This window comes from Schistocerca americana, chromosome 9 (assembly GCF_021461395.2).
Source record: "Schistocerca americana isolate TAMUIC-IGC-003095 chromosome 9, iqSchAmer2.1, whole genome shotgun sequence".
Lineage (NCBI taxonomy): Eukaryota > Metazoa > Arthropoda > Insecta > Orthoptera > Acrididae > Schistocerca > Schistocerca americana.
In genome coordinates, this window is record NC_060127.1 from 5367108 (window position 1) to 5390915 (window position 23808).

The window sequence follows — 23808 nt, forward strand, 5'->3', positions numbered from 1 at the left end:
GTCGAGCTATACTTCACTCTGCCTATCATTCACTGAATATCCATTGTTCCTCTGAAGCCATTCCAAGCGTTGTATCTATCGCGAAGCGCCGCAACTGACACATGCTCTCTCCCTTCCTCCCTCCCTCCCCCCTCCTCCTCCCCCTCCACCCTCCACCCTCCACCCTTCCCCTCCCCCCTCTACCCTCCTTCCCTTCCTCCATCTCTACCCTTTCCGCACAATCTTACTCAATTACACTCGCTCGGGTGGCCGGGAGAAAGTGCTGAGTCTGACCAATTGATTCCGCTTATAGAACAAGCATTCTCCAAGTAGTTTCCGTAGTGTAGTGGTTATCACGTGCGCTTCACACGCGCAAGGTCCCCGGTTCGATCCCGGGCGGAAACACTTTTTTCCTTACATTAATCATAGCTAACACTTGGTTCAAGAATCATAAAAGAAGGTTTTATACATGAAAAAAGCCTGGAGATACTGACAGGTTTCAGATAGATTGTACAGGGTGTTACAAAAAGGTACGGCCAAACTTTCAGGAAACATTCCTCACACAAAAATAAAAGAAAAGATGTTATGCGGACATGTGTCCGAAAACGCTTAATTTCCATGTTAGAGCTCATTTTATTACTTCTCTTCAAATCGCATTAATCATGGAATGGAAACACCCAGCAACAGAACGTACCAGCGTGACTTCAAACACTTTGTTACAGGAAATGTTCAAAATGTCCTCCGTTAGCGACGATACATGCATCCACCCTCCTTCCAGAAAAAAAAAAAAACACTCGTACAATGCGTTACTAATTGAATGTCCTCGTAAAACAGATGAAATTTGTGCGGTTGTTCTCGAAACTTAATGGAGCAGTCGTTGTACTACAAAAACACGAAGACGCACAGCACGGGTTTTATTTGCATTTTTAGTTGTGACCGTCACTATTTCATCCAGAGTCTCAGTGTCGTAGTATGGCCTGTAGAATCGGTGGCCGCCTCGCCAGAGTCGCTACCCCCGACACACACACACACACACACACACACACAGACACAGACCACGCGTGGTGCTGCTCTTGAGACGTCTGTCTTGTGTCTCTCGCCGCTGGGACGTCTGCCTACAGTGGGTCGGCTCACATCCCCTCAGGCCGTATCCCACGCCACCGTCTAGACTCAGGAGGGGAAAAAATATGAGAGAAACATAAAAGGCGAGCAGCGAGCAGCGAGCAGCGGCACCCCACGTCGTAACAAGGCCGCCATTGACGCGCCCAGGACAGCGGACAAGGCCAGGGCAGGGCAGCAGCGGCGCACACTGGCTCCCACTGACTGCGTCCCCCGCGGCTCCGTGTTAGGGCCGTTCTTTTCATGTAGGTATTTGAAAACACACTGCGACACTGCACGCGTCATGGCGTCTATCCTCAGAATGTGTATTATATCACTTATATCCATACGTTGCCATTTGCAGAACGTGTCCAAACTGTCACGTGCTGACTGTACTTAACCTTCTGGCCACGTATAATCGAAACTGCTTTGTCACTGGTACAGGAGTTGTTAGCAAATCCTGGAGTTAAACAGAAGCAATATTTGGCATTCCTCAAGGAAGCGATGTGTGCCCTCTGCTGTTCCTGAACTACAGGATGTTCGTTTTAACTGGAGGCAACTAAATAACTCGAAGATAGTTAATCGTACCAAATAAATGTTGTAGGTGTAAAGTTAACATTAGCAGAGGAGACATCTGTCTGTGCTGTGACTGCCAGCCTCCTAACCACCCCTCCTGCGTGGGCAGAGTCAACCTTATATTTTAAAACGGAAACGCTCCATTTTTATTGCATATTCGGTTTCTCTGCAAAAAATACGTACAGTTTACGCAAACCATTTTTTCCCATTCGTGCCATCTGGCGCTATAGTTGAAAAATATTAATTGTGCTTGTTTTTGCAATTAATAATCGACGCATTTGGTTCTAAAATTATTTGACGATGTAAATCTATATGTTCTAACGCTTGATCTCTACGACCGGAATTTATTTTAGTCTTGCAGATTTGATTGCACGGTACAGGGCGGTTAGAAACTACGTATAGCGTGATCCAGGACCGGCGACGTGGGTGTAACAGTCTCCTGTTGCCATACGGGCGCTTGATTTCGGTGAGCCCCCTTGCCTCTCACCATTGGGGTGCTTGGTTCCGGTGAGTATCCATGGCAGGAGAGCCGGTCACCGTCACTTCGTGGACATTCTGCCTTGTTACAGTGGTTGCGGTCTGTATGGCGCCGGTAGGCGTGTAGCGGCCAGAGCGCGAGTTAAGACGGTCGGGTGGAAACACACGCATAAATCGGTCAGCATGATGACGGGGTTCACTAGCGGCCACCGACATGAAGCATTGGGAAGGTTCGCTGGCTCATCACGACCAACTCCGTAGAGAAGAGGGAACTGCACTTGTAAGACGTGTATATTTCTATCGTCTATTGTCAAACCACAATTTTAGAAAGATGTTAATAATTTATTAATAGTATTAAGTAGGAATGCTTAATATTTGTCATCTTGTACATAATTGTGGTAGCAGAGAATGTCTGCACCAAAGTACTGTTGGCAGGAGAGACCGTACATTGACATAATTTTTAAAAGGGCGGGAGAGACCGAGTATGGATACATTTTAAGAAAAGAGCGGGAAAGACCGCGCATTGATACATTTTGTACTGGTAGCAGGGATTGTCTACACCAGAAAGCATTGCTGACGGGAGAGACCGCACTTCAGCGTTCGTAGGAAGTCAGTAGCAAGCGAGATCTGAAGCGAGTCGGTAGCAGGTCTGAAGCGAGAGGTTGAGAGGAGCGGTGTGCCTGCCAGCCACCAGCTATGATTTACAAGAGATTATAAACGGATGTACAGAGACATCAGCTAACTATTATAATAAGAGGAACTAATATTATTGAATTAATTTTTTGAGAAACTCAAGACTACTAAAGGTATGTTTTCGCAAAGCTAGTTGTAAGATTATTGTAAAAAGTAAATCCCATTTGAACGTTTGTAAAATCATTCCATTCAGAATATAATTAATTTTTGCCAGCAGTATTGCATTACTCATTATAATCTATCCCAAAAACCATCAACGTAAAACTTTGCAAAAATTTTATAGTCGTCAAGAAAAAGTTTAACTATGAATTACGTAACGTCAGTCAAATTAATTAAAGAATAACGTCAGCTTTGCTAATGAGGAATAACGTCAGCTTTAGTAATAAATACAGCCACTTATTATGACAGCCCACCAGCAGCTAATAGAGTATAGTAAAAACAGAGTAAGTATATTCATGTCGCAGTTCGATGTAGCAGTCAGATGGCGATCCAGTAACAGTAAAAAAGGTAAGGAACAGTTTTGGGTTATCGCAGGCAACGACTGAGGGCCACGACGACGGCACATTCTATGTTTCGTCGAAATAATCAGGAAATCACTTTTAATAAGCAGCAATTAAATTTGTATGCGAGGAGTGAGAAAGAGAATAAATTTCAAGGGGAAGATTTCATTTGTTATTATTACAAGAGGTAGATATCCTAAGGGAAGGTTTCACAGGTTATTGTAGAAGGGAAGGATGTGTAACAAACGCGATATAGAGTAGACGGTAAGGTTTCACACCATGTGGTCATAAGTATCCGGACACCTGACTTAAAAGTTCGTGGCGCCCTCCATCGGTAATGCTGGAATTCAGTGTGGTGTCCCCCCCCCCCCCCCCCCCCAACCTCCTTAGCCTTGATGACAAGCCAGCCGTTGTGGCCGAGCGGTTCTAGGCGCTTCAGCCTGGAACCGTGCGACCGCTACGGTCGCAGGTTCGAATCCTGCCTCGGGCATGGATGTGTGTGATGTACTTAGATTAGTTAGGTTTAAGTAGTCCTACGTTCTAGGGGACTGATGACCTCAGATGTTAAGTCCCATAGTGCTGAGAGCCATTTGAGCCTTGATGACAGCTTCCATTCTCGCAGGCATACGTTCAGTTAGGTGCTGGAAGGTTTCTTCGTCAATGGCAGCCCATTCTTCACGGCGTGCTGCACTGAGGAGGGGTATCGATATCGGCCGTGAGGCCTGGCACGAAGTCGGCGTTCCAAAACATCCCAAAGGTGTTATGTAGGATTCATGTCAGAACTCTGTGCAGGTCAGTCCATTACAGGGATGTTATTGCCGTGTAACTACTCCACCACAGACCGTGCAGTAGGAACAAGTACTCGATCGTATTGAAAGATGCAGTCGCCATCCCCGAATTGCTCTTAAACAGTGAGAAGTAAGAAGGTGCCTAAATCATCAATGTAGGCCTGTGGTGTGATAGTGCCATCAAAACAACAAGGGGTGCCAGTCCACTCCATGAAAAACATGACCACATCATAACACCACCGCCACGGGATTTTACTGTTGGCACTATACGCGCTGGCAGATGACGTTCACCGGGTATTAGCCATACCCACACCGTGCCATCGGATCGCCACATTGTGTACCGCGAGTCGTCACTCCACACAACGTTTCTCCACTGTTCGATCGTCCAATGTTTACGCTCCTTACACCAAGCGAGGTGTCGTTTGGCATTTACCGGTGTGATGTGTGGCTTATGAGTAGCCGCTCGACCATGAAACTCAAGTTTTCTCTCCTCTCGCGTAACTGTCATAGTACTTGCAGTGCATCCTGATACGGTCTGGAATTCCTGTGTGATGGTCTGGATTGATGTCTGCCTATTACACATTGCAGGCCCTCTTCAAATGTCGGCGGTCTCTGTCAGTCAACAGACGAGGTCGGTCTGTACGTTTTGTGTTGTGTCCCTCCACGTTTCCACTTCACTATCACATCGGAAACAGTGCACCTATGAATGTTTAGGAGTGTGGCAATCTCGCCCACAGACATATGACAAGTGACATCTAATCACCTGACCACGTTCGGTCCGTGAGTTACGCGGAGCGCCCCATTCTGCTCTCTCACGATGAGTAATGACTACTGAGGTCGCTGATATGGAGTACCTGGCAGTAGGTGACAGCACAATGCACGTAACATGAAAAACTAACGTTTTTGGGGGTGTTCGGATACTTTTGATCACATAGTGTACGTTACCATACAACTAGCTTATTTGCTAGAATTGTCAATATCTAGCCGTATTTTGTACTGTACAATCACACGCAAGTAACGTTTGAACATAAATATGAACCGTTAGAAAACTGACGCTTACATTTACATCGTAAATGAAATGTAGAACCAAAAGCATCGGTTCTTAATCTCAAAAACAGGTCTACTGGATATTTGTATTTTTACGGTGTATCGATAATTTTTGCTTTGGACCGTCTAACTACAACTGAATTAATCACAATTTTCGTGCCATACGCGTTTCGCCTTTATTCTTTGCAAGGCATCTTCAGTGACCTGGAATATGTACATATTTCTACTAGTTAGTTTACAATTTCGGGCAATGTACCTTTCGCTTGTATACAGTTCTGGTGGTTGGTTTTTTCTATGATGTAGTAATATCTTATATTCTACTTACAGGTTGTGTGGACGATTTTCTACATGTTATGTTTCTGTTCCACTTTCGGCGCTGTTCCTCTTCTTATAATAGCCACTTGGGGTTTTTGTTTCCCAATTTTCACAGCACTTAGAACTGAATGCTTGTTTTAATGCAAGTTTTTGATTTGTGTTGCTGACAGTCGGATGTTATTCGAGTGTAATTTTTGAGATATCTGTGGTGTGTGTGTGTGTGTGTGTGTTGGGGGGGGGGGATGGTTTGTGTGTGTTTTTGTGTGGCTGCATTTGCCAGAGCGATGATTTTTATTTAATTATTTACTGTATTAAGCGTACTGATGCGTGTTTGCTCATTTATCACATGGTTTTTTTCAGCGGTGTCTTTCTGGATGTGGAAGTTTTCTTGCGTTTGTTTAAGGTATTTGTCATGGCTGTTTATTCTCGCTAATTTAATTTCTTGTTCCATATTTGTAGGATGGTGGTTATGGTCTTTTAAATGGTATGAAAATGTGGATTTGTTCCGTACTTCCAACACCTGATGTGTCCTTTGTACCACGTTCTAAAATTCGTGAATGTATACTGCATCACAAATTTGACATTCAAGTTTATATATTCCTGATTCCTGGAAGTTATACCTCTTCGTAGCTTTTTGACTTAAGTGTAATTGGAAGGTTTGCAAAGTCATATATGCTATTTGGAAGCCCTGTCTGTTTAGTACGTTTACCACTCTGTGTGTTAGTTTATGTATGTAATTCATCTTGTACCTTCTGTTTCTTGTCTGTGTGATGTTGTCATTGTGTGTGTTCGTTGAGTGTGTTTGTGCGTTTGCAGATTGCGAGTTATCTTGGAAGTGTTGTTTGTTTTCTATTTGTGTTCTTATTTTTTGATTGAGTCTGTGTACTACATGTGCGTCATAACCATTGATCCTAGCTATTTGTATGATGGCACTCATTTCTTTTTCATAGTTTCTCTTGTTGAGTGGGATCATGTTTAACCTGTATAACATACGGCTTAGTGCTGCAAGCTTCTGGTTGTGGTTATTATTAGATGTGGAATGTATTATTGTGTCTGTGGCTGTTGGTTTTCTAAAGATGTTAAATGTGTGTTTGCCATCTTCTTTTATTATTGTTATGTAAAGAAAATTTATTTGATTTTCTTTTTATTCTTAAAGTGTGAACTTTGTTCTGTTGTGCTTTGTTGATTTCCGAGTGGAGTTCATCTATTTTTTCATTTGGCTCATCTCCCAGACAAATAATGTCCTCCATATCTCTGTACCAATATATGATTCTAAATCTTTCATTAGTGGTTATCTTTTCAGATATCTGTTTTTACAGACGACTGATAAAAATGTTTGCTAATGTTCCTGATATTGGGGATCCCACGGGCAGTCCATCACTTCGTAGGTATTACGTAAAATGGTTGCATTATGAGCCTCTCATAAGGAGCTAGAGTTGTATAATTATTTTGAACAAATACTAGCTGGCGTTTTGCGGACTTAAGTTTCTGTTACTTGTAGCTATTGTAGTCTACGGCTGAAAAGCTGTAATGGTCGACACAGAACTGCAATATCCTCACCAACTGCAAACGTTAAAACTTGCGAGACCGCCTTTGGTGCGTGTCGTACCGGCAGTAATCCCTAAGCAAGTGATGAAATTAACTTACGTTGAGGTACAAACATATGGCTTATTCACCCGAAAATAGGTTAAACTGAAGTTTAAACCAACCGCTGAATATCAGATGTGCGGCTGCCCTGTACAAACTAAAGCATTACTGTTGTAACTTGTAAATGTAAATATAACGGTTTATTATCCATGATTATGAAGTGGAAAACAGTTTCAGTGATTTTCTTTGATTTTGCTCCATCCTGTGTTGTAATATCATCAAATGTCAGAGCCTACAATGAGACGCACAGACATAGCAGTCAACAATGAGAATCGCTTATTCCCAGCGGTTGCAGCGCATAATTCACTTCAGACTATTTGAGACAAATGATAATACTGTGAACTTCATATTTTAGTTAGCTTCTACTTAAAAAGCACAAAAACCGCAAGGCCGGCAACAAAAGTAATAGCGCTGCACCAATCACGATCATGAACAGTTCAAATGGCTCTGAGCACTATGGGACTTAACTGCTGAGGTGGGATCAGTCCACTAACCTAAGGACATCACACACATCCATGACCGAGGCAGCAATCGAACCTGCTACCGTAGCGGTCGCGCGGTTCCAGACTGTAGCGCCTAGAACCGCTCGGCCACACCGGCAGGCGAGCCTGAACGTTTCGATGACTGAGCGTCGACGAACGGAATGAATGATGCTTTGTCGAACGATGTAGATGTTTTTGGGCTTTTGTCGTCGATGCATCGGGCATTCAAAACATCGATGTTGACCTCGATGTTTATGGACGAGTCTTCGGGGCTTTCAAACCATGTGTGTGTTGTCTGCATCCCTACCAGTAAAGCCCGGATTCTGTAAAAGATCGGACTGCCTTGTACAGAACAGCTTCGAACACCTAGTTACTTTACAAATGAGTTAATGTGTTAAATATTTGTCTCCAAAATGAATGTGACAAAAAATTTCGTAAAAGGTTTGAAATTGTGCTTAAAGCATGTTGCAAGTCGTTAAGTGTTGTTATGAAATACTGGATGAACGTAAACTAGGCAATCGGCGCTCCATTTTAAGCCAAATCTGGTTTTTCACGCATCTCAGTGCTCAAGGACAAACATAGGGAAAAATGAATTCTTGTACTTATATATATAACTCCAAAAATATTACAGCTAAAACAGCAAAACTTGACCCTATTATGTGAAACATAATGCTTGATATTCTGTGCAATTTTTGTTTGATTATGCGCATTGACATAAATTTGATAAGGATTTGAATTTTTAATTACCATTTTTTCTATAATGTACCTCTTCTCGTAAGCTAATCAAGTAATAAAACTGGCATTTGTCTACATAAGAGGCTAATAAGAGTGTGAGACAGATGTTTGATTAACGCCATAGTTGCTCTGAAATTAATTTTTCAGTTTTGTGTTACCTAGGATTACTCTGTTTTTCCTTAATTTTGAAGTAGAACTTTTCTCAGAGAAAAGATAGCGGAAAAGAGCTGCACAGTTTTCTTCAGTAAGTAATTCTTAAGAACTGTCCCAAATTTCAGGATATCAGCTTTTATAGTTCCAGAGAAAACAGGCATTATAGCTCAAAAAAGTCAGTTTACAGCAATTCCCATTTGCAGTTTTTATTTCAATTTTGACAATATCACTATACCTGTGGTGACTAATGCTGTCCATATCCATAATCTTCATTCTCTTCCTCGTCTTCCTGTAGTAATCTCTTCTTCTACCTTCTTTGTCTAGCCAACTTTTGCATTTTTTCTTTTGTTGCCTGAGCTTGGTTCAGTCGCACTTTATCGATGCTTCTGAGTGTCTGTATGGTAGCCTAGTGACTGCAGGGACAATTCTATCTACGTTTCTGCTACTGATCACTAGACAGGCATCACATGCAGGTATCTTCACAACAATTGAGGACGCAAATATTGTTTTAGGACAATGCAATCACATATGTGATTGTACCTCTCATTTGTATTCTGTTTTTTCCTATGTACACATATTTCAGCAGTTCAGGCAATTATTTCTAGATGAATTATCCTAAATCGACGGGGAAACACGTCTTTGGCACTGTACAAAAAATCATACATTCCTTCACTAATTTTCTTCTTTGATGAACTCAGTGACTTTGTCGAAAACTTTCCTTCAGACGTAGGAGAACCATCTGTAACATTTGTTTAGATCTGGTGTACCTTTTACATGTGTAATTTGAGATTTCCTTATTTTTTTGAATATGCGTTCACTGTTACAACCCATTTCGAGATAAACAGGTTTATATACGCAAAACAAAAAACTGAAATAAGATTGCAGCACCTCCTATTAAAAAAAAACACGATGTAAACAAAGGAACAAGCAAGGGTAATGTTTCTCACAGCCTTCTAGACTCGTCTGCAGTTCGTTTAGGTTGTGTAAACAGAAAATTAACGTACAAAAAATTTCTAGCGTAGAGAAGGTGCGGATCTTAGCATAGAAAGAGGAGCCACAGCAGGCGCAGACCCTCCCAAAAAGCTATTTTAAAACATGTTTCTAGCCAGAATTAGATTACCAAAGTTACACATTCTTAAAGAATAAGTTTAATAAACTACGCAATAAAGAGATTAGAATTTTTTCGAAATTTTGCCCTACATCTGCCCTTAACACGTAATGTCTCCTGAACTGTGTGTGTGTGTGTGTGTGTGTGTGTGTGTCTGTGTGTGTTTGATACTCAAGTTTTATTTCAGGAACAACAAAAACGTTCGACAAGGCTCGAGATGAACTCAAATGACCAGAGGTAGTAACACGTAATGCACCCAGGAACATTAACATCGTTTCGGTGGTGCATGTGTTACGGTGTGGGGACCGTCCAAACCGGTGAACACAGTACATTCATCGATCACCACTTTTATCATATTGAATTCCTTCCCCAAGTGTGGTTCTTCACGGGTGCATTCGGCCCGGACCTCATTTTTATGGATGACAATGCGCGGCCGCAACGAACAACGCAGGTGGAGGTGTTCCTGGACGAGAAGGAACCCAAACAGACTGGCCTTGCCGTTCCCCCGACTTAAATTCCGTACAGCACCTGTGGGTTGTGTTGGGGAAACGTACTGCAGCCCGCTTACGCGCACCAACGACCATCCAGCAGTTGACAGTAGTGGAGGAACGCCCTGCCACGAGAACTCCAGACCGACCTTCTGGCCAACATGGCATCACTTTGCAGAGCGTCCGCTGGAGTCCGTGCTGAATAACCATCACCCTCCTTTTGTAATGTTCAGATGACTTGAGTGTAATTATTCTCTTTAAATAACAGCGTCATTTCTGTTTGTCTCTCAGGGTATTTCTTTCAGTTATCTTCCATACTATACTGAACCAGCACTTTCTATACACAGTCCAAGTTCTGTCAAGCTATGTTGGCCGGGACACGTCACGCGAAAGTTACTGTCGTCTTTTTGCACACCCATGTAAACTGTTGATCACTAAGTGGAAGAGGTAGAAAAGGCTGAAAGAAAACCGGCTTTCGCCAAGCCACAATGTAGGCATTGTGCATCACAGAAAGAATTACCGTTGAAATTCCGAGAACTTGTGTTGGAAGAAGAGTTAGGTGACACATTACTTCGTGCGCAGAGTTGTAAAACTACCGCGGTTTTCACAGTTACCCTCCTAGCTGTTCATCGAAAATTTACAGCAAAACTGAAACGGTCCGTCCTTAATTCAGGTTTAGTTCGAAAACTGCTGATTTGTAACGTGAGACAGAGAACTGTTGTAGTGAAAATAATGGAAATGATACAGATTTATCATAAAGCGCTAGAAAACACAATTTCCTCAACAAAAAGGTAAAATAGAGAAACTGCAAAACAACAGTATATCAAACATCAGTTCAATACTTCGTCGAAACTACGTAACAGAGGTTTCTATTATCCACAAATAGCGTTCGCCGCGCGGAGTGGCAGCACAGTTAGAGGCACCATGTGACGGACTGCACGGCCCCTCCCGCCGGAAGTTCGAGTCCTCTCTAGTGCATCGGTGTGTGTGTGTCGTCCTTAGCTGAAGTTAGTTTAAGTAGTGTGCAAGTCTAGGGACCGATGACCTCAGCAGTTTGGTCCCTTAGGAATTCACACACAATCCAACATTTGAATAGCTTTCGCAATTATCGTTAATAACTCTTACCTTTGATCATGAGAAATACGCCCTATTGAGTACGAAGTAATAATAGTAATTACATTATGTATGCTTGTGCATTTAAACTGTACTTGTATCATGAGTAATTGCATTGGTTACATAAAAGCGCAAAATTTATGCGATCAAATAATTTTTATTACTTATAAAATGCACAATGGACTAAAACTGAACAATGCGTGGCTCTAATTATGTGTAAAACAAAGAAACTAACAAACAGAAAGCAAAGACAAGTCGCCGGCTCCCACTTTTCTCACATACATTCATTTACGTTATTTTCCCTACCAGTGCTACAAAAACTGCCGGTAATCCTTCCAGTTGCTACGTAATTTATGTACTGTACTGAAACAACCGAACTATAGTTTTGCCAGAGTGCAACTCTGTCCGTGCCACATACTTCTCGCGAAGAGACTACTGTGTGAGAATCAGACAGACGCTCTGATGGATTTTCTCGACCATCGTTCTTGCCAGAAACTGGAATAGGAAATGGGCACCTGACGCTTACACAAACACCCTCCGCCACAGTCCGTCAGGTGACCTGCGGAGGATAGAGGTATATGTCGACCATCAGTAAAGGAAATTTGTTTTTTAAAGTGTGCATTCCAAGAGAGGCGGCTCCTCCGCCCACCACACTGCAGTAATCGCGAGGGAAAACGATCTCGAAATGCAGATTCGCGCGCTGTTTAACTGCAGTTTCTCGGAGCTGTGTTTGAGAACTAAAATTCCTGAGCGCTGCGGAACTGTTCGTGGCTGTGGTTACGGGCTTGCAGATGAGAAGCTTACGGTAGTTGCAAGAAAGCCCAGGCTCCAAAAAAGACAATCGCATTTCTGTGCGTTTGGCGAGTCTTCCGACGTTTAAGGTGTTACTGTCTGAAAATTCGGCAGCGGCGAAACCCAATATTCCGCTGAAAGCTTTCCTCGCGAAAGCCGCCAACGCTTTCCCAATCTTCTATTTGCCTCCCGCAATATCTAGTTACCGCGGAAGGGGAGATGCTTAGCGAATACCAACATTATGCAAACTTTATAACATGGCCATCCGCAGCCGAAAGTAATGCTTGTTGAAAAATAAACCGCAAACAGCTGTTGTCTGATCCTTTAGTAGTACCGCCGGTTTCACAACGTTAGAGCTGCATCTCCAAATAACAAAGGAAGGAATTAAGAATTGTGTGCAGATAACAGCTCCGCCAACGCACTGCCGCTGTATAGGTTATCCTTTTACTATGGCCGTGTGTACATGTGCTTACGCATATTCAGTGACTTTTGTCACGTCAAGGTACATGAAAGTTCGATTCTTTAAAGAATTGAGGGTTTACTGCTACTTACGAAAGCGGTCTTCAACTACCATACATTTAAGAGAGAGAGAGAAAAAGAAATAACAAATTATGCAAGGGGATTCTGGAATGATTAAAACTTTTGGGGATGACGGAGAATGGTAAATGTCTCAATTTGAGGTAACGAACCCCTGGTCCGCAAATGACGGAGTCTAAAGACATAACCGAAAATGGTTGTGGTACGTCTGACACTGAAACATATGTACTGATACTGTTGTTGCTAAACTGTAGAGTGGGCAACTTTCACAGGCGGTAATATGAACCAAAACAAGTGGAAAAAGCCTAGCAAACATGGACTCCCAGATACATGTCTCAAGAGCTACAGCCACTTCTTCAGTAGAAGAGACGTGTATGACAGCAGCCAAAATGAGCAGGTGGCCCCAGCTCTTAAGGTATGCGTTTACGAACACGAAAGCACTGGAGAATTTTTTCTTGTTTTTGATCCATATTACCATCTCTGAAAGTTGCCTTCTTTACAATCTTAGCAACAACGGTACCGGTAAATGTACTCTACTTTCAGTGGTATCAGGACCATTTTCGATTTGCTGGATTCCAGACTAGGCCCCATTACGGAACCTCAAATTGATATAATTACCCTTTCCCAACATACCTGAATGTTCGGAACATGATTACTGTATCATCCTGAGTACACGTAGGTGAAAAACTCATACGATAGCGGTATACACATACAGAGATTGCGGTAGTATTGCGTACGCATGGTTTGAAAGGGCAGTGCATTGCTGATGCTATCATTTGTACTCGAGCGATTCATGCGAAAAAGCTACCGATGTGACTGTGGTCGCGTGACGGCAATTAGCAGACTCCAAACACGGAATGACGGTGGAGCTAGCTAGACCCATGCGACATTCCGTTTCGGAAATTGTTAGGGAATTCAACATTCCGAGATTCTCAGTGTCACGAGTGTGCCCAATATAGCAGATTTCAGGCATTACGTCTCACAACGGAGAACGTGGTGGCAGACAAGCAACGCTGCGCGAAATATCCGCAGATATCCGAGTGGGACGTACCGTTAGGACAGTGCGGCGCAGTTTTGCGTTAATGGCCGGCCGTGGTGGCCGAGGGGTTCTAGGCGCTACAGTCTGGAACCGCGCGACCGCTGCGGTCGCAGGTTCGAATCTTGCCTTGGGCATGGATGTGTGTGATGTCCTTAGGTTAGCTAGGTTTAAGTAGTTCTAAGTCTAGGGGACTGATGACCTCAGCTGTTAAGTCCGATAGTGCTCAGAGCCATTTAAACCATGTTTTTTTTTTTTTTTTTTGCGTTAATGGGCTGTGGCAGCAGGCGACCGACGTGAGTGCCTTTGCTAACAGCACGACATCGCCTGTAGCGCCTCTCCTGGAATCGTGACCGCATCGGTTGGACCCTAGACGAATAGAGAACGGTGAGTCCCGATTTCAGTTGGTAACAGCTGATCGTAGGATTAGAGTGTGGTGCAGACACGACGAGGCCACGGGCCCAAGTCGTCAACCAGGCACTGTGCAAGCTGGCGGTGGCTCCATAATGGTGTGGGCTGTGTTTACATCAAATGGACTGCGTCCTCTGGTCCAACTGAACCGATCATTGACTGGAAACGGTTACGTTCGACTACTTAGAGACTATTTGCAGCTATTCATGGACTTCATGCTACCGAACAACGATGGAATTTTTATTGTTGACAATGCGTCATGTCATCGGTCCACAATTGTTAGCAATTGTTCTGAACAACATTATGGATAATGTGAGCGAGTGATCTGCCCATTCATACTGCCCGTCATGAATCCCATGAAAGGTTAATGGGATATACAGTGAAGAGACAAAGACACTGGTGTACCTACGTAATATCGTGCGGGGCCCCCGCGAGCACGCTGAAGTGCCGCAACACGACGTGGCGTGGCCTCGACTAATGTCTGGAGTAGTGCTGGAGGGAACAGACACCGTGAATCCTGCAGGGCTGTCCGTAAATCCGTAAGAGTACGAGGGGGTGGAGATCTCTTCTGAACAGCACGTTGCAAGGCATCCCCGATAGGCTCAATAATGTTCACGTCTGGGGAGTTTGGTGGCCACTCTGTAGCAGTAGACGTGTGGGGTGTAGCATTGTCCTGCTGGGATTGCCCAAGTCAGTCGGAATGCACAATGGACGTGAATGGATGCAGTTGATCAGACAGCACGTGTCACCTGTCAGAGTCGTACCTGGACGTATCAAAGGTCCCGTATCACTCCAGCAGCACACTCCCCACGCCGTCACACAGTCTCCTCCAGCTTGAACAATCCCCCGCTGACATTCAGGGTCATGGATTCATGAGGTTGTCTCCATACCCGTACACGTCAACCCCGCTCGATATAATTTGAAACGAGACTCACGTAAAACTTTATGTCGTGCAGTCAGCAAAGGTACACGGGTGGGCCGGCCGTTGTGACCGAAAGGAATCTAGGCGCTACATTCTGGAACCGCGCGACCGCTACGGTTGCAGGTTCGAATCCTGCCTCGGGCATGGATGTGTGTGATGTCCTTAGGTTAGTTAGGTTTAAGTAGTTCTAAGTTATAGCGGACTGATGGCCTTATTTGTTAAGTCCCATAGTGCTCAGAGCCATTTGAACCAATACACGAGTGGGTCCTCGGCTCCGAGAGCCCGTTTCGATGATGTTTCGTTGAGTGGTTCGCACACTGACAGTTGTTGATGGCCCAGCATTGAAATCTGGAGCAATTTGTGGAAGGGCTGAACTTCTGTCAGTCGTCGTTGGTCCCGTCCTTGCAGGATCTTTTTCCGGCCGCAGCAGTGTCGGGGATTTGGTGTTTTACCGGATTCCTGATATTCACGGTACCCTCAACCTGCCATTGTAGCAGCAGTAACCGATGTAACAGCTGCGCCGGACACTAGTTGTCTTACATAGGCGTTGCCGACCGCGGCGCCGCATTCTGCCCGTTTACTTATCTCTATATTTGAATACGAATGTGTATACCAGTTTCTTTGGCGCTTCAGTGTAATTGAGAGGTTAGTTCGAGCACAAACTCCTGCACCGGCAGCACTTTCACAGTTGTGAGAGGCTATAGAGGCAGCGTAGGTCAACATTTATGCAGGGGATTTCCAACGAGTTGTTCAGTACATGCAACGTCTAATTGGTGCACAACGTCGGGCAGAAGATAACAGGTACTACTGAAGACTGCCATCCAAACAATCACTCTAAAAATGTAAGTGGGGTTCTATTCAACAAAACGACCTTTTTTTTCGCACGAGTGGTTCCTTGTCATCAAAACACTCAACGAACGAGTGTTAAAAAATGGTTCAGATTGCTCTGAGCACTATGGGACTTAACATCTGAGATCATCAGCCCCCTAGAACGTAGAACTACTGAAACCTAACTAACCTAAGGACATCACACACGTCCATGCCCAAGGGAGGCTTCGAACCTGCGACCGTAGCGGTCGCGTGGTTCCAGACTGAAGCACCTAGAACCGCTCGGCCACAACGGCCGGCGATCGAGTGTTAATCTGTGAGACTTTATCTGCAGATATCCGAACTTCCCCTTTCGTATCTTTGTAACAGAAACGTGTCCGCCCCCTGGTAAATGAGTGGTCAGTGCGACGGAACGTCATACCTAACGGCCCGGGTTCGATTCCCGCCTGTGTCGGAGATATTCTCCGCTCAGGGACTTGGTGTAGTGTTGTCCTTAGCATCATCCTTTCATCCGCATCGACACGCAAGTCACCGAAGTGGCGTCAAGTCGAAAGACTTGCACCAGGTGAACAGTCTACCCCACAACTCTTTTGTGGATACGTGCGTAGCGAGCACGGGACACCGAGCTAATGTGGCCCTCCTTCCTTTCCGGGCTGCATACCTTCCTTTTCCGCATCCTTCCCTCTACCCCATCTTCGCCCCCACTCACCTCACCTCTGGCTCTTTCCTCCCCCATCACCCCCTCTGGGAGTATGGTTTGTGCCTACGTCCAGAGACGGACGCTCGAAACTGTCGTTACAAATTCCTTGCTTTCTACACTTGCAAGTCTTCGTCCTTCCTCTGTCCCTCTCTTTTCCTTCCCTCTTCTCCTTGCCCTTTTCTCCGCTGCGGCGTTTGAGACCCCTCTTCTTTCCTTTCCCTTTCTCTTCTTTCCTCCCTGTGTCTGTCTGAAGGCCGACCCACGCACTTCCATGCGTAGCCGGTGACGGGGTAACGCGTAATTCCCCGCCCCGGGTAGACAGGTAGGACACGTACGTACCCCCTGGTAACGGCCAGGCCCAGGGAGGGGTGATTACCCGAGCTGATACCTTCCGAAAGTGCCGATTGGTCCCTCTGTCCGTTTGTCGGGAGGTGTGACCTGAGGTGTGAACAATCACCTAAGGCGGGAGTGCCCTCAGAGAGGGCCCCCACAAGGGAGGAGCGCGCCATCGGAGACGCCGGTAATCATGGGGGATTCTTCCGCAATGGTTTCCTCACCTTCCACTATGTCTGCTCACAAGCGTAAGTTCACTGAGTCTCAGCCACAGACAGTTCTTCCATCGTTGCCACAGTTCCTTGTTGTTTCTCGGTCTGACGAAGGTCACGACTTCTCCACGGTCAACCCTTTCATTATTCAGAAAGGTGTCGACGCAATTGCAGGTCCTGTAAAGTCTTGTTCCAGATTACAGAATGGCACCCTGTTGTTAGAAACAATCAGTGCCCTCCAGGCACAAAAATTGCTTCGTACTTCACTACTACTACACACCTTCCCTGTCCGGGTGGAACCGCACCGTACCTTAAATTCCTCGCGTGGAGTCGTTTATACACGCTCCCTCGATGTATTGTCTGACGAACAAATTCTGCACTACCTGTCTGACCAGGGCGTAACGGCTGTTCATTAGGTTATGAAAAGAGTTGACACGAACATCATTCCAACCCGCACTGTCTTCTTGACATTTGATAAAGTTCAGCTCCCATCGAAAATCAAAGCAGGCTATGAGATAATTTCCGTTCGCCCTTACGTCCCAAACCCTACGCGTTGCTATCGGTGCCAGCGGTTCAATCACACCAGCCAGTCCTGTTCCAATCCGGCCAAATGTGTTACGTGTGGCAAGGATGCCCATGAGGCTGCAGCCTCAACTGCCATACATGCGCCCGCGACACTGGAAGTTTGCCCAAGCTGATTGGACACTTTTTTCGTCTCTAGCGACATTCGATGACCGTCACTTTCCCAGCGTCGACGATGAGGTCACACATATTACCGACGTTATTCTTACAGCTGCGGAACATTCAATACCACGCACCTCCGAATTGCCCCGGCGCCCCCCCAGTTTCTTGGTGGAACGAGGCATGCCGTGACGCAATACGTGAGCGACGACGTGCTCTCCGCGTTTTCCGCCACCATCCTACTTTGGCCAACTGTATCCGCTATAAGCAGTTCCGAGCGCGATGCCGTCGTGTCATCCGCGATAGCAAGAAGGCAAGCTGGAAATTCCTTATTAGCTCATTTAACACCTTCACTCCCTCCTCGGAAGTTTGGAGTCGGCTTCGATGGTTCTCAGGCGCGCCTAGTTTCTCCCCGGTCTCTGGGCTCACTGTCGCGCATGATACATTAGTGGACCCCGTCGCAATTTCTAACTCATTGGGTCAGCACTTTGCTGAGATTTCTAGCTCTTCAAATCACCCGCCACCGTTTCTCCCGAAGAAACGTGCAGAGAAAGTGCGACCTCTTGCTTTCTCCTCTCAAAATCGCGAAAGCTACAATACTGTTTTCTCCATGCGGGAACTCCAACATGCACTCTCTTCTTCTCGCTCCTCCGCCCCAGGACCGGATGGTATCCACGTCCAAATGTTGCTGCATTTATCAACCCATAATCTGCGTTACCTCCTTCGCCTTTATAATCGAATTTGGACCGACGGTACTTTTCCCAGACGATGGCGGGAAGCTATCGTCGTTCCTGTTCCGAAACCTGGAAAGGACAAACATCTCCCCTCTAGCTATCGCCCCATTTCTCTCACGAGTAGTGTCTGTAAGGTTTTGGAGCGTATGGAATCCCGCAGTCTTTTAACACCTGCCCAATGCGGATTCCGAAAGCATCGTTCTGCAGTTGACCATCTTGTTGCTATATCCACTTATATCATGAACAATTTTCTCCGGAAACGCCAAACAGTAGCAAAATTTTTTGATCTGGAGAGAGCATACGATACCTGTTGGAGGATATGCATCCTCCGCACACTGTTCTCTTGGGGCTTTCGAGGTCGGCTGCCCCTTTTTCTTCGCGAATTTATGGCAGAGCGCACATTTAGAGTGCGGGTGACCACTACTCTCTCCCGTACTGAGTGTTTTACTGTTTGCCATTGCCATCAATCCAATTATTTCCTTCCTGATGTCTCGGGCTCCCTTTTTGTGGACGATTTTGCGATCTACTACAGCTCTCAACGGACCAGCCTTCTTGAACGACGTCTTCAAGGATGTCTCGATCGCTTCCACTGTTGGAGCATCGAAACCGGCTTCCGTTTTTCTCCCAGTAAGACCGTTTGTGTTAATTTTTGGCGACGTAAGGAGTTTCTTCCGCCCTCCTTACATCTAGGTCCTGTCAACCTTCCGTTTTAAGACGTCGCTAAATTCTTGGGTCTTATGTTTGACAGAAAACTGTGCTGGTCCTCCCACGTTTCCTCTCTTTCGGCTTGCTGTCTGCGATCCCTTAACACCCTCCGTGTCCTGAATGGTACCTCCTGGGGAGCGGACCGAGTGGTCCTTCTCCGCCTCTATCGCGCCTTAGTGCGCTCGAAATTGGACTATGGAAGCATAGTCTACTCCTCTGCTCGGCCGTCTATTCTTCGGCGTCTCGACTCTATCCACCACCGTGGATTACGTTTAGTGTCTGGAGCTTTTTACACCAGCCCTGTGGAAAGCCTTTATGCTGAGACTGCTGAACTTCCGCTGTCCAATCGGCGAACAGTCCTTCTGAGTCGTTATGCTAGCCATCTGTCTTCCATGCCTGCTAATCCAGCCCATGACCTTTTTTTCGACGCCTCCTTTGATGTAGGGTATGCAGGCCGCCCCTCCTCCCTACTACCACCGGGAGTCCGCTTCCGTCAACTGCTCCATTCTCTTTCCTTCCGCTTTCCTAAAACCTTCCTGACAACTTGGGGTACAGCACCGCCTTGGCTCCGTCCCCGGATCTGCCTGCTCCGTGACCTTTGTCGATTTCCCAAGGATGGTACCCCTTCACTTGTTTATCGTCGGGCATTTGCTGCTCTATGTGCACAAATGACGGACGCCACATTTATTTACACCGACGGCTCGAAAACATCGTTAGGTGTAGGGAGTGCCTATATTGTTGGCGACACCCCAAATCACTTTCGGCCTCCCGACCAGTGTTCGGTTTATACTGCGGAGCTTTACGCTGTTCTCCAGGCTGTCCACTACATCCGCCGCCATCAGCGGATACAGTACGTTATCTGCTCAGATTCTCTCAGCTCTCTCCTCAGTCTCCAAGCTCTTTATCCTGTGCACCCTCTGGTCCACCGGATTCAGGACTGTCTGCGCTTGCTCCACCTGGGGGGCGTCTCGGTGGCGTTCCTCTGGCTCCCGGGACACGTTGGTATCTGTGGAAATGAGGCGGCCGATGTTGCAGCCAAGGCTGCAGCCTCTCTTCCTCGGCCAGCTATTCAATCGATTCCCTTCGCCAAACTACGGAGCGTTCTATGTCGACGTGTTGTTCATTTATGGCACACGCATTGGTCGACACTTACCCATAATAAATTGCGGGACATGAAAGCTCTTCCTTGTGCTTGGACCTCTTCCTCCCGAACCCGTCGTCGGGAGGAGGTAATTTTAACTAGACTCCGGATAGGGCACTGTCTTTTTAGCCATCGACATCTTTTAAGCGGCGATCCTCCCCCACTCTGCCTCCACTGCTCTCAGCTGTGGACGGTAAGACACCTTTTAATTCAGTGCCCCTATTTTAATCCGTTACGCTCCCGTCTACAGCTATCGCCTGATATATCGTCGATTTTAGCAGATGACACGCGCTCAGCCGACCGCGTTCTCAAGTTTATTAGTGCCAGTGAAATGACGTCAGTCATTTGAAGCTTTTTTTTTTTTGCGGACAACCAACCCCTTTCTGTAGTGGATTTTTAAGCCTTCCTTCTGCTTTGTTTCTCCAATTTTATGACTTTCGTTCCCATTGCTGCTGGTTTTCAATTTCGGTTTTTTACTGTTTCCTAAGTCACGGACCGGGCGCTAATGACCATAGCAGTTTTGCGCCCTAAAACCAAAACAAAAAAAACAAAAAAAAGGTCTACCCGACGGGAGAGACCGTAGCCACATGGCATTTCCATTTCAACATTAACTTGTCTCTCTTTTCCCTAAATAAGTCCTCTTACGGGTTGAGAAAGCAAGTGTTCCCCTTACGGAAAGGGCCGCAGACATTAAATTAAGAGAAGCCGCCGCTTTAGGGAGTCGGGGTTAGGGACCGCCCAGACACTTGTTTGGAGTCAGACGTCCAGGAGGACACGAACAGAGAGAGTACTGTGCTGTTAAGTGGCTGCGGCTGTGGAAGCAGGAGACCGCTGTGTGGGGGAGGACGTCCACCTCCACCCCAGCTGCCACCCCTTGTCAGCTGCCTCGGAATGAATCCCAGGGAGACAGAGAGACTCGTTAACTGCTGGCAAGGAAAGCGCGGACTGACGTGCAAATTAAAGAGTCACTTGTAGCAAGAGAGGAACCACCGGCGAAAAGAAGAGGAGAAATAGGACCAAAGAAAAGAAAACGCCCCAGCAGTTGCATCTGCTTTTAATTACGAGCGAGAAAGCAGCAAAACCAAGCTCCCCTCTTGTTTCACAAAATTAACATTCGTTTCGGGGGAAAATAATTACTAGTGGCGAGTCGTACCCTAGGTCTGTAGAAGCCATTTCGCGAGCATCCTCGGTTTTGTGATTAAAATTACCCCAGCAACCACTCTTGTCACGCCATCGACTGCAGCCAAGTAACAGATAACTTTTTTTTGACAACTACATCGTTCTGTTTTTCACTAAGTTATCTTGCGTCAGTAGATTCAGCCCAACTACTCCACTGTTCTCATCATTTCTGCGCATTTGGCACAGACAAAATATTGTTGTTAAATGAAATGTAGATGTTATGTCTACATACTGCGTAAGAGAGAGAAAAAAATTATATGAATCAATGCCAATCATCAGTTAAAACGGAGTGAACGAAGATAGAACGCTGGCTCCTGAACTTGCGACACCGGAAAGAATAGGAAATTACGAAATTTTGCTGATTGTGCTTATTCAGTATATCAGGATGAAAACATCATTACGTCGGTAGATGGTTGTTGTTTGTTGTTGTTGTTGTTGTCGTCGTCGTCGTCGTCGTCGTCGTCGTCGTCCAGGTCGTCACTCCGAAGACTGGCCGGCCGAAGTGGCCGTGCGGTTCTAGGCGCTGCAGTCTGGAACCGCGGGACCGCTACGGTCGCAGGTTCGAATCCTGCCTCGGGCATGGATGTGTGTTATGTCCTTAGGTTAGTTAGGTTTAACTAGTTCTAAGTTCTAGGGGACTAATGACCTCAGCAGTTGAGTCCCATAGTGCTCAGAGCCATTTGAACTCCGAAGACTGGTTTGATGCAGCTCTCCATGCTACCCTATCCTGTGCGAGCCCCTCCATCTCAGAATGACTACTGCAACCTACATCCTTGTGAACCTGCTTAGTGTATTCATCTCTTGGTCTCCCTCTATGATTTGTACCCACCAATCTTCCCTCCGATATTAAATCGGTAATCCCTTGATGTCTCAGAACGTGCCCTACCAACTGATCCCTACTTCTAGTCAAGTTGTGCCAGAAACTTTTTCTCTCGCCGATTCTGTTCAGTACCTCCTCATTAGTTACGAGATCTATCCACCTAATCTTCACCATTCGTCGGTAGTACCACATTTCAAATCTTCTATTCTCTTCTTGTCCGTCCGCAGCTCGTGGTCGTGCGGCAGCGTTCTCGCTTCCCACGCCCGGGTTTTCGGGTTCGATTCCCGGCGGGGTCAGGGATTTTCTCTGCCTCGTGATGACTGGATGTTGTGTGATGTCCTTAGGTTAGTTGGGTTTAAGTAGTTCTAAGTTCTAGGAGACTGATGACCTTGGATGTTAAGTCTCATAGTGCTCAGAGCCATTTGAACCATTTTCTTCTTGTTCTAAACTGTTTATTGTCCAAGTTTCACATCCATAAATGGCTACGCTACTGAGAAATACCTGCAGAAAGACTTTCTAAGACTTAAATCTATATTCGATGATAACTAATTCCTCCTTTTCAGAAACGGTTTTCTTGCTATTTCCTGTCTACATTTTATATCATCTGTACTTGAGTCATCCTCAGATATTTTGCTGCTCAAACAGAAAAACTCATCCTGTTACAATTCCCTTAGCATCACCTGATATTAGTCGATTACATTCAATTACCCTTGTATTGCTTTTGTTGATGTTCATGTTGTATTCTCCTTTCAATACGATGTCCATCCGCTCAACTGCTGTTCGTTTAGTGTCTCTGACAGAAATACAATGTCAATGGGCAAACCTCACAGATTTTGTTTCTCTTATTTGACCTGTAGTCGCTACTCCAGATTTTCCTTTGGTTTAGTTTACTGCTCGTTCAGTATACAGGTCGAATAACATCGGCGATAGGCTACAACCCTCTCTCTCTCTCTCTCTCTCTCTCTCTCTCTCTCTCTCTCTCCCCCTCCCCCTGCCTCCGTCCCTCCCTTCTCGAGCACTGCTACCCTTTCATGCCCCTCGACTCTTTTAACTGTCGTCTGGTTTCTGAAAGAGTTCTAAATAGCCTTTCGCTCTCTGTATTTAGGAGAGTGATACGGGAATGCTGAAAAACCTACAGTGGCAGTGTAGATGTAGGTGTAGTAGATTTGGCTGTTTAAAACGAAAGAAATAGAACAGAATATTGTAACATTACGTATTCCTACTCTGACAAGAAGTCTTAAAAAGTCAGAGTACTGTAAATGAATCAAGGCAATTGTTTCGCGCTATGTAGTGGGAATATAGATTTCAAATCGCAATGAATTGTTTATTGTTCTTCGACAAAGCACTGCTGTCTGTATCAACTGCAATACAACCATCAGTCGCTGCAGTCTTCTCATAATTTGTTTTGTGTTGCTTAAATGTCATTGTAAATTCAGTAAAATATGGACTTTGTAACAGAGGCGAATTTCCAGGTCAAATAGTTTAATTACATTAGAAAATACTTCATGTAATAAAATGAAACAAATATATAAGCGAAAAAAGAAATCAATTTAGTTGGTTACTGCAAATAAATTTCTC

The 23808-nt window shown here is 45.4% G+C and overlaps 1 non-coding gene across 1 annotated transcript; it reads left to right on the forward strand.

Moving 5' to 3' along the window:
- Nucleotides 1-311: 311 nt before the first annotated feature.
- On the forward strand, nt 312-384 carry Trnav-cac. Its single transcript has one exon. It is a non-coding gene; the product is annotated as a tRNA-Val (tRNA).
- Nucleotides 385-23808: the final 23424 nt, after the last annotated feature.